The 12421-nt window shown below is 52.3% G+C and overlaps 1 protein-coding gene and 1 long non-coding RNA gene across 6 annotated transcripts in view; one reads left to right on the top strand and one right to left on the bottom strand.

Annotated features, from left to right (window-relative positions):
* LOC149127135 (uncharacterized) overlaps window positions 1–12421 on the bottom strand; it is a 563175-nt gene that overhangs the window by 60094 nt on the left and 490660 nt on the right. The window lies entirely within an intron of this gene.
* PXYLP1 (2-phosphoxylose phosphatase 1) overlaps window positions 1–12421 on the top strand; it is a 69208-nt gene that overhangs the window by 20016 nt on the left and 36771 nt on the right. The window lies entirely within an intron of this gene.

Here is a 12421-nt window from a genome sequence, read left to right as displayed (position 1 = left end):
ATGCTTTCCTTGACATCTTGAAAAACTTTTAATTGATACAGTCTGCTTGCAAAGCAAGCCTTTCAGAAAGCTCTATTTTTTTTTTTAAAGATTTATTTGAAAGACAGAGCTATAGAGAGGCAGAGAAAGAGAGAGAGAGGTCTTCCATCTGCTGGTTCACTCCCCAGATGGCCACAACTGGTGGAGCTGAGCCAATCCGAAGCCAGGAGCCAGGAGCTTCTTCTGGGTATCCCATGAGGGTGCAGGGGCCCAAGGACTTGGGCCATCCTCTGCTGCTTCCCCAGGCCATAGCTGATAGCTAGGCTGGAAGTGGAACAGCTGGGACTCGAACCGGTGTCCATTTGGGATGCCGGCACTGCAGGCGGTGGCTTTACCCACTAAGCCACAGCACCGGCCCCTCAGAAAGCTCTATTTTTAAAGTGTCTTTGTGGTGAGTAAATCATGCTAACCGTGTGTTCTTTTCTGTTGTTGAGGTACTTACAGTTGCCTTTGACATTCTAAAATAAAAATGCCGGTTGCAGATGTAGCTATTTCTAAACTTAAGAAAGAGCAAAGCAGCAAAGTTGGATGGAACACAGATTTCTTGCAGAATGTCGGGCAAAAACAAGAGTACGTACAAGTGCAAATCCCGCCTGAGTGGCTTCGGTGTTTGTTCTGCCCTGAGACACCGTCAGCCGCGTGACAGGTTTATCCTTCGCAGAGATGGGGGAAAAACCCTGAGGAGGAAGTGGTTTGAAATGTACTTCACAGACGAAGGAAAAAAACATTCTCTGAAGGATTTAAGCCTGCTAAGCCTCAGATCCCACATGGTAGGTGAATCTTCATGCTGCATGTTCTAAAAATGTGTGAAGGGGCCGGCGCTGTGACGTAGCAGGCTAAGCCTCTGCCTGCGGTGCCAGCATCCCCTATGGGCGCCGGTTCAAGTCCTGGCTGCTCCACTTTCAATCCAGCTCCCTGCTACAGCCTGGGAAAGCAGTAGAAGTTGGTCCAAGTCCTTGGGCCCCTGCACCCGTGTGGGAGACCTGGAAGAAGCTCCTGGCTCCTGGCCTCAGATTGGCCCAGCACCAACCCCTTGTGGCCATTTGGGGAGTAAACCAGTGGATGGAGGATCTCTCTCTCTCTGTCTCTCCCTCTTTCTGTCTATAACTCTACCTCTCAAATAAATAAAATATTTTTAAAAAAGTGTAAAATGTGGAACAAAGCTCCCATAAGTGGGACGTGTGCACTTAGGCTGTGGGAAACTGCACGGCATCATTGTCCAATTACACCCAAACAGAACAGCACTGATTTTTTTTTTTAATTTGACAGAGATATAGACAGTGAGAGGGAGAGAGGGAAAGGTCTTCTTTTTTTTTAATTTTTTTTTATTTAATAAGTGTGAATTTACAAAGTGCAACTTTTCTATTGTTGTAGCTCCCCCCACAACCTCCCTCCCTCCCGCGGCCCTCCCCTCTCCCTCTCCCTCTCCCTCTCCCTCTCCCTCTCCCATCCCACCCTTCATCGAGTTTCATTTTCAATTACCTTCATATACTGAAGATCAACTTAGTATACACTAAGCAAGGATTTCAACAGGCTGCACTCACACAACCGCACAAGGTATAGGGCATTGTTTGACTAGTAGTGTTGTTTTTAAGTTTCATAGTAAAACACATTAAGGACAGAGATCCTACGTGGGGAGCCTGTACTCAGTGACTCCCGTTGTTGATTTAACAGTTGGCACTCTTATTTATGACATCAGCAATCACCCGAGACTCTTGCCATGAGCTGTCTAGGCTATGGAAGCCCCTTGAGTTCACCAACTCTGAACTTGTTTAGTCAAGGCCATATCACAGTGGGGGTTCCTTCCTCCCTTCAGAGAAAGGCGCCTCCCTCCTTGATGGCCTGATCCTTCTGCTGGGGTCTTGTTCACCAGGATCTTTCATTTAGATCGTTTTTTGCCACGGTGTCATGGCTTTCCATGCCTGTGAGACTCTCATGGACCGAGAAAGGTCTTCCTTCCATTGGTTCACTCCCTAATTGGCCACTATGGCCGGCACTGCGCCAATCCCAAGCCGGGATCCAGGTGCTTCTTCCTGGTCTCCCATGGGGTGCAGGGCCCAAGCACTTGGGCCATCCTCCACTGCACTCCTGGGCCACAGCAGAGAGCTGGACTGGAAGAGGAGCAACCGGGACAGAATCCGGTGCCTATATAGGATGCCGGTGCCGCAGGCGGAGGATTAACCACAGCACCAGCGACAGCGCCGGCCCCAACAGCACCGATGTTTTCTAAACAGGCAATTGTGACTACCTGTGCTTTGCTCACTCCATCTGAAAAGTGCTGGTGCTCTCATCAGATGGCTCAAGTTTGAGAATACCGTGTTAGAATAATTGTGCGTCTTGTCAAACCTTTGCCGGCATGGCCTCGCCCCTCATTTCCAACAGAGTAAATCCTTATCAACCTCATCCAGTCTGGCGGTGCCAGTGCCTGGTTGTGGCCAGGCCATGTGGCATGTGAGCCGGTGGCACAGGAGGGGGTGGGGTCTGGGAAAGGCTTCCCTCCTGCCTCTGCACATTGCCAGGGATGGCCGTGATCCCTGGGAACGCGACCGCCATCTTGGGGCCCTGTGGGAAGCCAGGCCAGAGCAGGACAAACACAGAGGATGGCAGAGAGCAAAGATCTTGCTGGGGAGGCCTTTGAGCTGCTGAATTCACCAGCCCTGGAGCCGCTGCACCAACTCAGTAGGGGGAATGTTGATGTGACTTTGGTTGCTTGCAGCCAAGCCGTCTTCAAAAACATGTGCCTGATCCAAGATTAAGCAAAATATAGAGTTGAAAAAGAACAAAGATTATTGTGCCTGTGTTTCATTTCTGTCCTATTCAAGAGCGATGTTGAGTGGTGAGAGAGGAGGCGTTCTGCCTGCAGATCGTGGGGAGTGTGTGTGTCCTTACTCCGCCTCCACGTGGGAGCCCCCACTAAGGAGCGGGCGCACTGTTGAGTGCTGACAGCAAGTTCCAGGTGGCATATTGTTGGGCTGCTTTAACCGGAGTGAGATGACATTGGATTCCACCAGTCGTGAGATCGATTTTTCTCTTCCAACACAATCTGAGCTGATGGGCAGCTGCGAGCAAGGGCGGCTTTGCCCTTGTGGTCATCCAGGGTTCTTGTCTGTCTCCCTCTGCGGGCTGGAAGCCGGCTCACCAACAAGACAGCATTTCAGAGCATGGGAAGGGGAGCAGGCAGGGCAGCCAGCTCCTTTTGATCAGAATTGCCAGATTATTTCCAATCTCAGTTCCCTGACCAGAATCCTGTCTCATGACCACAACTAGTTGATCTGGAAAAAATACTATCTCCGGCTGGGTTTCCTTGTATCCCGCTATGGCCCCGAGGCATCTGGCCCCAAGAGGAAGGAGAGGATAGGCCCTTGGGACGGTCTTGGGACAGTTGGAAGTGTCTGCCATGAGTGTGAGAAGGAAGAAGGCAGCGAGTGAGGGGGAAGCCAGGGTTTGGCCATGCAGTCCGGCTTGATGCACAGCCTGGGGCTCTGTGCCAGTTCTCACCTGCGCTGACTTCTCTTCACTTCAACAAGAGGACTCCAACCAGGTAATGATTAAAACCTCTTTGAATTCCGGCTCTCTCTGGCCTGGCCAAGTGGCCATTCTGTTTCTGAGCTGGGGCAAAGGAGCACAGACAGTTGGGAAGCAGAGCCCACAGTGCACCTGTGGCTGGAGGGTGTGAACCTTAAGAAAAATCACTGCTAATGGGGCCAGCGCTGTGGCGCAGTGGGTTAATGCCCTGGCCTGAAGTGCTGGCATCCCACATGGGTGCCAGTTCAAGACCCAGCTGCTTCACTTCTGATCCAGCTCTCTGCTATGGCCTGGGAAGGCAGTAGAAGATGGCCCAAGTCCTTGGGCCCCTGCACCCACGTGGAAGACCCGGAAGAAGCTCCTGGCTCCTGGCTTTGGATCGGTGCAGCTCTGGCCATTGCAGCCAAATGGGGAGTGAACCAGCGGATGGAAGACGCCACCTGCCTCTCCTTCTCTCTGTGTAACTCTTTCAAATAAATATATAAAAAAAATCACTGTTGATGCTCACTGCCAGCTTTTTGGGAGTTATGAGTGCCTTAAATGGATATAGCTCGTCAGCCTTACACAGCCTATGAGCCGGGTCTAGGGATGGTTCCCATTTCATAGATGGGGAAACTATGGCTCCCTAAGGGAGAGAGAAAGGCTCCAGACTTAGCCAACCAAACTCCGAGACCCAGTACCTAACTACCTGTTGTGGGAGGCCTGGCAAATGAGGCAGGGGTTGGGAGTGGGGTCACAGCAGGGAAAGTGTTGACTGGCACCACCCCACTTCTGCAGCAGTGATCGACAGCGGTCTTTGGTCCCCCCAGCGACAAGAGGTGGCTGTGATCATGGTGTCACATCTGGGCATGGCCGTGTTGTGGGTTCTGTCCCCCTCGGTACCCTAGGGCAGAGCTCAGGCTGCAGGTCAGGCCAGGAGCCCTCAGGGGAAGGTGGTACCTGGGAGTGGCAGCGTGAGGCAGGGTGCACAGCATGAAAGGGGATGCGGACACGTGGCTGTTGTGCCACTTGTCTTTTTCTTTTTTTTTAAAGATTTATTTATTTATTTATTTGAAAGGCAGTTACAGAGAGGCAGAGAGAGAGAGAAAGGTCTTCCATCCAATGGTTCACTCCCCAAGTGGCTACAGCAGCGGAGCTGGGCCAATCCAAAGCCAGGAGCCAGGAGCTTCCTCTTGGTCTCCTAGATGGACGCAGGGGCCCAAGGACTTGGGCCATCTTCTGCTGCTTTCCTAGCCCATAGCAGAGAGCTGGATCACAAGTGGAGCAGCCAGGACTCAAACTGGGGGATGCCGGCACTGCAGGCGGCGGCTTTATCTGCTACACCACAGTGCAGGCCCTGTGCATCTTTTCAAATGTTTTCCATGCTGAGAGGGGCAGAGTGGGCTCTGGGTTCACTCCTGTCTGATGTTCCTGAAGGAGGCCTAGCCCTAGAAAATGAGGATCGGTGTACGGAGTGGGTCTGTGCCTCCAGCTGGCAGTGCCCCGAGCTGTGGATGGTTCCTGCTCAGCCTTGTGCCCAGAGGGGACGCCAGCAGGGAGTGCGGATCGGCGGGGGTGTTGTCTGTTCCTTGATCCCATTGACAGGCTCATCGGGGTCAGTGGGTGCACTGGCCCCAGGAGAAGCAGCCGGAGCCTTGCAGCCTACCCACCTGCTGCTGGTGCCGGGCCCTGGGCAGACCCTCCCCTGGGAAGCACAGCTCCTGAAAAGGCGAGGGCCCTGGACCCATCTGGTTTTCCCCAGGGCGAGCAGTTCACTGCCCTGTCATTGTTGGGTGGGGTATGGACTAGCTCACCGCCCCTGTCCATTACCTTTCACAACAGCCCAACCCCAGCTGCTGACTGCATACCATCCCTTCGGTTTTGTTTTGTGCTCCTCAAATATAGTCACAATTGCACCAACTCCAGTCTGCTCTTCCATGCTCGGTTCCAACATTGCCTCTTCCAAGAAATCCACCTGCCGTATCCCAGCCTGGGTGTGGTCTCTGCTCTCCACTCTGCCTGCTTCCTCCCGACAGCACTGGTTCACGTGGCCTAAGGATCCACTGACTCATTGCTTCATCCACCAGGCTGTAAGCTTCCTTCGTAGGAATTTTTTTTCACTGTTTTGTAAAAAAAAGCTTAACTTCAGACATGCACAGAGGCAGAGCGTGTCACATAATAAACCCTCAAAAAGCCAGTCCTCCATGGCCCCCACACTCATCAAGGTGTTGCCAGTGTTGCTTGCCCACCCCTCTCAACCTTTGCCTGCCTCCAACTACCCCGCCCCCGCCTCGCCCAGGATATTTTAAAGCAAATCCTAGGTCTTGTATGGTTTTTGGTACATTTCAGCTCTGAGTTTTAAGGTGATAAAAACACTTATGTGCTTACGACTTTGAATGGTGCCTGACATTCCTGGCTTCAGAAAATGTGTTCTTTAGAATCAACCAAATGAATGAGTGAATGAGTGAAGGAATAGGTTTCCGCTTTTAGAACCCGAACTGTACGTGGAATGAAAGACCCCAGGCCAGGACTGACTGCTATGAAATTAGCCCCTCTGTCCGGGTGCCCAGCCCATTGCCTGGGGATTCCAGGAAGCTCTGGAATCTGTCCGTCTTCCTCAGACTTCAAGGTTGGCTTATTCTTAGCTACACATCTTTGATTTTGCAATTAAACTCTGTCTGGAGGTGACCTTGGAGAAGGAGGATTATTAAGATGCAGGTTTGCCCTGGCTCGGTCCAGATTTAGTTCCAAATTGTGGGCTTGAGGGTTTGTTTCCACTGTGCTGCTCTATTTAATTAGGCTAAAATGATTATGACCTCTCCTCCCCTCCCCCCCCAAAAAAAATCCAAGGATAGCATACGTCGAAAGCCTTTTCCTTAATGCCATCTTTCTATTCCTGGCACTGGTATTTTAACTGCACAAATGAAAGATAATTGAATGCACATTTTCTTTCAAGCAGTCATGGCCGTGTGTAAAACCCTATGTTCTGTACCCTTTGAGGAGAACCCTGAGACCAGAGCCTGCGTCTGGTCGTGACATTCCCAGCTCTGCCAAGGAAAAATAGGCTAAGAACTTGGGCTCTAGAAATCTGTGGTGGTGGAACAGTAGCTTCTAAAAATGCCTTTTTCTTCTTCATTCAGAATGAGTGTTTACCATATTGTAATGGGAACTAGTAACTATTTTCAAAATCATATTCTGTAATCTTTTCTGTTACTATTCAGGTTTGTTCTAAAGTTGCGGTGAGTTACCCCAGTTTCTGTTTGTTTTTCTTGTTGCTGTTTCATCAGAAATTCCAAGTAGCCATTCTGTTTCTGGGTTTAAGGTATTTTTACCATGTGGGTTTAGCACAGGGGACGAGAGCCGTGCCCAGCAGTCAGCTGGTGACTGGGAGCTGCATTTCGTTCAGCCTGGACATACAACAGTTGTTTCCATTGGAGGGTTTGTGGGGACTGGATTTGGTCGTGGTGCCATATTGAGCCAAGAGCATCTTTGCTGCGGGAGGAGGCAGGGCTTGAGAGATGTTTGAGGATTCAGTGTGGGAGCTACAGGCGGGCCCCAGGTGCCCCTCCCTGCTGGTGTAGCACTAAGTCTCCTCGTGGATTTGGCTCTCTGGGCTGGGTGGGAGCAGGCTGGGGGAGTCAGCCCCAGGCCTGGAGCCCTGGCTGTCATGCGGTGTGACCTGGGCAAGCGTGACAGGTGTGGAGACGCACCGTGGTGGCCCCCGGGGGCTAAGCATAGAGTCCCTGTGGAGGGAAATGCGGGAAGATGGCAGAGAAAGGAACCCAAGGGTTGTGTGCAGGGCTGCATGAGTCTCCTGGCTGGGAATGGGAGAGGGGAAAGGGAATTGAGACAGCAGAGGGGACCCCAGAGCCACCAGGAGCCGGTTGGCGGGTAATGGTCACCTTCCTGGGGTGAGGCTCAGCAGCCCAGCGGGAGCCGAGGCACATGGTCCAGGCTGGAAAACAAGGCGAGGCGGGCACGAAGCAGCTGAGTCAGCCCTAAGGAAGGCCTGCTGTGGTGGGGGAGCCGTGAATGTGGCTGCAGACGTGGCTGCCTGCCCTGGCAGACAGGGATGGGGCCAGTGAGCAGGGAGGTGGCCAGTGGCTAGCACTTGGAAAGGGAGCCCGGGCATGGAACACAAAGGAAGAGTGTGCCTGTGCATTTAGATAATGGCACAGGGGGTCTGCTCTGTGCGCTGCCTTTTGGGGTACCTGGCCCTCACTGCCACTTGCCCTTCCCTACTCTTATTCCCGGTCTTACTTAAAAAGCAGGATCCTGCAGCTCAGAGCAGTGAAGTCAGCCTGTAGCTGGGAGGGTACATAGAGAATATGCAGCAGAGCACAGATCTGCCAGTCTCTGGAACCTTCTCCCTCCCAGTTCCTCCCACTGGAGAATTGTCCACAGTGAAGAAACACCCACAGCCATGGAGCCGGGCCCTCTGCTTCCTTCACTGGACACACACACAGGCGCACTCACGCACCCCCACCCCCTTTGGGGTCCTAGTGCTAGCTGCAGATACAGACTGCTTCAAATGCACATGAATTTTGGGTTGTATCATGCTGATTTAGCCATTTAGGGAAATATAAAGTAAAAACCTAAGAACAAAGCAGAACCTTCCTCTCCAAGCTTTCTAGTAGAATGGGCTACAGTGTGTTTATCCCAGAGCTTGGTGCCTCTCCGGCCAGGTCGTGTGCACACCCGAGGCTGTGCTGTGTACTCACCAGCCTGCTTCCTGGCACAGGTGGAGACAATGGGGCTCTGCCAGGGCTGGAGGCTGGCAGAGGAGAGTCTGAGGGCAGAGGCAGAGGAGAGTCCGAGGGCGGAGGGCCCGCCTTCCCCTAAGGAAAAGCATCAGATAGAGAGCTAGAAGTCCAAAGACTAGAAGCAGTGAGGCAGTGGCATGGTCCCAGCCATCTGGTTAACTCAGTATATCGTCAGTGTTTTACATGTAGAGCTAAATATAGCCCTTTCCCAAACAGCACTTGGCACATTAAAGTATGTAGATGAGGTGGGGCTTGGCGTGTGGTGCCTGCAGATGAGCACAAGAAACTATAGATCCTGGCTTAGAATTTCTTGGTAAAGATACAAGGCAGTTCCTCTTTCTTGTATCAGGTAGTGTTTGCTTTTATTGAGCTCTCTAAGTTTATTGTCTTAAAACAGTACTATACAGGCCAGCATTGGGGTGCAGCATCCCATACGAAGAGGGGTTTGAGTCCCGGCTGCTCTGCTTCCAATCCAGCTTCCTGCTCATGCTCCTGGGAAGACAGCAGAAGATGGTCCAAGTACTTGGGCCCCTACACACATGTGGGAGACCCAGATGGGCCTGGTGAAGCCTCAGCCATCATAGCCATTTGGGGAGTGAACCAGTGGATGGAAGAGCAGTGCATCTGTGTCTTGTTCTCCCTGTTGCTCTGCCTTTCAAATAAATAAGTCTTTTTTTAAAAAAGCACAGAACTGCACAATATTTGCCTGTGGGTCTGTGGATGCAGTCTTTAGCCAGGTGGACTCCCACTGATAGCTGCCTGCGGGTGTGGCATGGTCGGAATTGTGTGCTCAGGGATGGCCTCACTGGCTGGGTGCTGACTGGGGCAGACTGGCTGTTTGAAGAGAGCCTTAGCAGAGACTGCTTGCCTTGGCTCCCCGTGGTCCCTCATTCTCCAGCAGCTGAGCCGGGGCCTCCTCACAGGATGGTCTCAGTGTTGCAGAAGTTGCAAAGGAGGATGAGCCCCAGTGCCTAAGGCACTGTCAAGCCTCTGCTAACAGCACATTTGCTGCTGTCCCATCAGCACGAACCACCTGCCCCCCCCCAAGAGTCATTGTGGGGCACTGCATAAGGCTCCAGATATGGAAGGGCCTGAACATGTCGGGGGCCGTCACTGTGACAAATCTGCTCTGCCAGAAGCCAGAGAGCTCACTCACCAAGGAGCAGTCCTCTCCATGTAGCACCTGGAACCCTACACCATGGTTAATCCTCCCTTGCCCTGTTCCTCGCTGCTGCTGTGGTCCCACAAGAGAAAGCATCTTCAGGCAGCCAGGATACAGGAGCCTCCGAACAGCAGAACTTGGAAGGACCCCCTCCCCCGAGACCGTCTCCCAGCAGGACCTGGACAAGATGCTCACTCTAAGGAGGTGGCATTAACTATGAGAAGGTGGTAGGCTGTCACCATAATGGTGAAGTACTTGTTGGGGGGTTCAGGGACACCACAAAGGTTCCGGTTGCTCTGAACCTGCTCCCTGTTCCATGATCTTCTCTCCACCCACCCCCCTCCCCAGGTTAAAACGATCACTGTGGGTTGAGTGTTTGGTGCAGGTGGTTGAGATGTTGTGGACATTTGGGGATTAAATCAGCAGATCCATCTGGATCTCCCATGTAGGTGGCAGGGACCCAAGGACTTGGGCCATCTCCGATGCCTCACAGGAAGAGCATTCGCAAGAAGCTTGGAGCAGAAGCAGGGCTGGGACTGAAACCCAGATACTCGGATGTGGAGGGCAGGCATCCCAAGTGGCAGCCTCCATGCTGGGCCAGAGGCCCGTGTGGGGGTCTCACTCTGTATCCCGGCACCACAACTCAGTAGCCTCATGCCCTCGATTTTGGGTTTTCTCTCTGTGTATTGGAAATGCCCGTGCCTACCCTGCAGAGATGATGCCGGGAGCCCAGAGAAGCGGCCCGCACTGTGCTTGGTGAGTGATGGATTAAAACAGTGTGAAGACTGGAGGCCTCCATGCAAGACTGCCAAGGGGCTCCCACCAGGGATGGGAAGGCAGCAGGGAGAGGCTGATACTCCACCCACCCGGAGCATGTCCTGGAAACATTGTGGCCAGCCTTTGGAAGTTAGTGTTGCTGTTGCCATGTTCCGGACCAGGGAGCTCAGCCAGGCAGTAAAGCCCACGCAGGGAGGAGGGCAGAGCAGCTCCATCTGACCGAGATGGTTTTCCTTTGGTGTTCTCTTGAACCCAGAGGCGAGGAACCCTCCAGGCCGGATTGGGGCACAGAACCTGCCGGGCTTGATGGCATCGTGTCTGGGATTGGGATTCTGTAACATCAAGGAATCACTGTCTTTGTGGGGACGGGAGGACACACTTGCACCACCTTGGCCAAGCCTTCATCCTGGGTCTGTACTGTGGCCTTGACCTCCATGGGGGTTCAAGACAGATGTCCTGGCCTTGACCCGCTCACCCAGCCCAGGTCCTGCTGAGCCATTATGTGGGTGGGATGCTGGCTAAGGGGAGCTCAAATTTCAGAAACAGAAAACCTTTATTTGGGGGTCCTAAATACATTAAGTTTAGAGCACAGTTCACCAGGTATTTTTTTGTAAGTCAGAAATGCCAGGGTGCTTGGAGGCTTGTAATTCTCCCCACCCCAGCCCCAGCCCTGGAAGGAGGGTCCCCAGGAGGAGTGGCAGATCAACTTGCAACACAGAGGCACTAGCCCCTGGTGTGAGGTGGTCACTTCAGCGACAGAAGCTGTGCTCATTTGGAAGTATAACATTGACACCTGTTAATTAAGAGATACCAGGTGCTGGACCTCCAGGCGCAGTTGCAAAGGGCAAGTGTCAGTCTTTTAGCAAGCGTTTTCTTTCCATAGAAAGGCTGACAGGTCCCTGCAAGGAGTGGAACTCCCCTGCAGGGCCCCTGCACACTGGGCTCTGGCTGCTGCTCCATGAGGAGCCGATGCGCAGGCTTCTAAGTAAAACAGCTGTTGAGCTATGAGCTGTAATTCACCTGTCAGCTCAGCCCAGGTGTGCAGTTCAGTGGCATCTGTGCATCCGCTGAGTTCTGCATCCCTCACCCCTGTAGCAGATGAGCTTTTGTCTGATTTTGTCTAGCAGGGATCCAATGGAGAGTGGCGAAGGGACCTTCCAAAAGTCGATGGAAATGGATATTCTGAAAAATCTGTGTACAGATTCCATGGTTGTTTGTTTGTTGTTGTTGTTTTTGCCCCCAAATTAAAGTTACCTTTTAATTCCATTTTCCATGAACTTTTTGACATAGACTCCTATTTGAAGCAGGAAAAGATTTAGGTTTGAAAGTACTACTAGGGCCAGTGTTGTGGTGTAATGGGTTAAGCTGCCGCCTGCCATGCTAGCATGTGATATGGGCTCCAGTCTGAGTTCCATCTGCCCTGCTTCTGATCCAGCTCCCTGCTAATGCACTTGGGAAAGCAGCAGAAGATGGCCTGAGTCCTTGGGCCCCTGTCCACAAGAGGGAGATCCACATGAGCCTCCTGGCTCCTGGCTCCTGGCCCGGCCCTGGCCACTGTGGCCATTTTGGGAGTTAACCAATGGATGGAAGATCTATCTTTCCCCCATCTCTCTGTATAAATAAAACAATAACTCTTTAAAAAAAAAGGGAAAAGTTACTGTTAAAATCTTATGAAACCTTTTGTAAAAAGACTGGTTTTCAGGTTCTATTTTAAGCCCCCAGTAAGAGCTGGGAAATAAGCTTGGTCTCTTAGGCAGCCAGGATAAAACCCATAATAGAATTCACTTTTTCACAGAGGAGACACTAAGGACCTCATTCTGCATTTTTTTTCCCTGCACAGTTCTGCTGTGCTTGGAGGAAATGAGAATGGGTGAGGTGGGGCTGCAGGAAGACCCCTGCATGCATCCGAAATAAGTCCCGTGGTGCAGGAGGAGAGACCTGTCAGCAGTGGATGGGCAGTGGGCAAGGAAGTGAATCCCCTTGCACACCGGTGCCGTCCCCGAAAGCATTCCTGCGGGGCACAGTGCAGTGCTTGAGGTTCAGGTTCATGATGACAACAAACAAGGTCATCTTAGGCAAAGGTTCATCAGATGAGGTCGCAGCTTGAAAGGTTGGAGGTCATCAGAGGTGAGCTGGTGCACACGGAGGCTTTGCTGTTGGGTTCTGGGTCCGTGTT

Source organism: Oryctolagus cuniculus, chromosome 4 (genome assembly GCF_051225735.1).
Source record: "Oryctolagus cuniculus isolate XC-2025 breed Fujian yellow rabbit chromosome 4, ASM5122573v1, whole genome shotgun sequence".
NCBI classification, from domain to species: domain Eukaryota; kingdom Metazoa; phylum Chordata; class Mammalia; order Lagomorpha; family Leporidae; genus Oryctolagus; species Oryctolagus cuniculus.
Note: the sequence above shows the minus strand (reverse complement) of the source record. Positions and strands in the feature narration are given on the sequence as shown.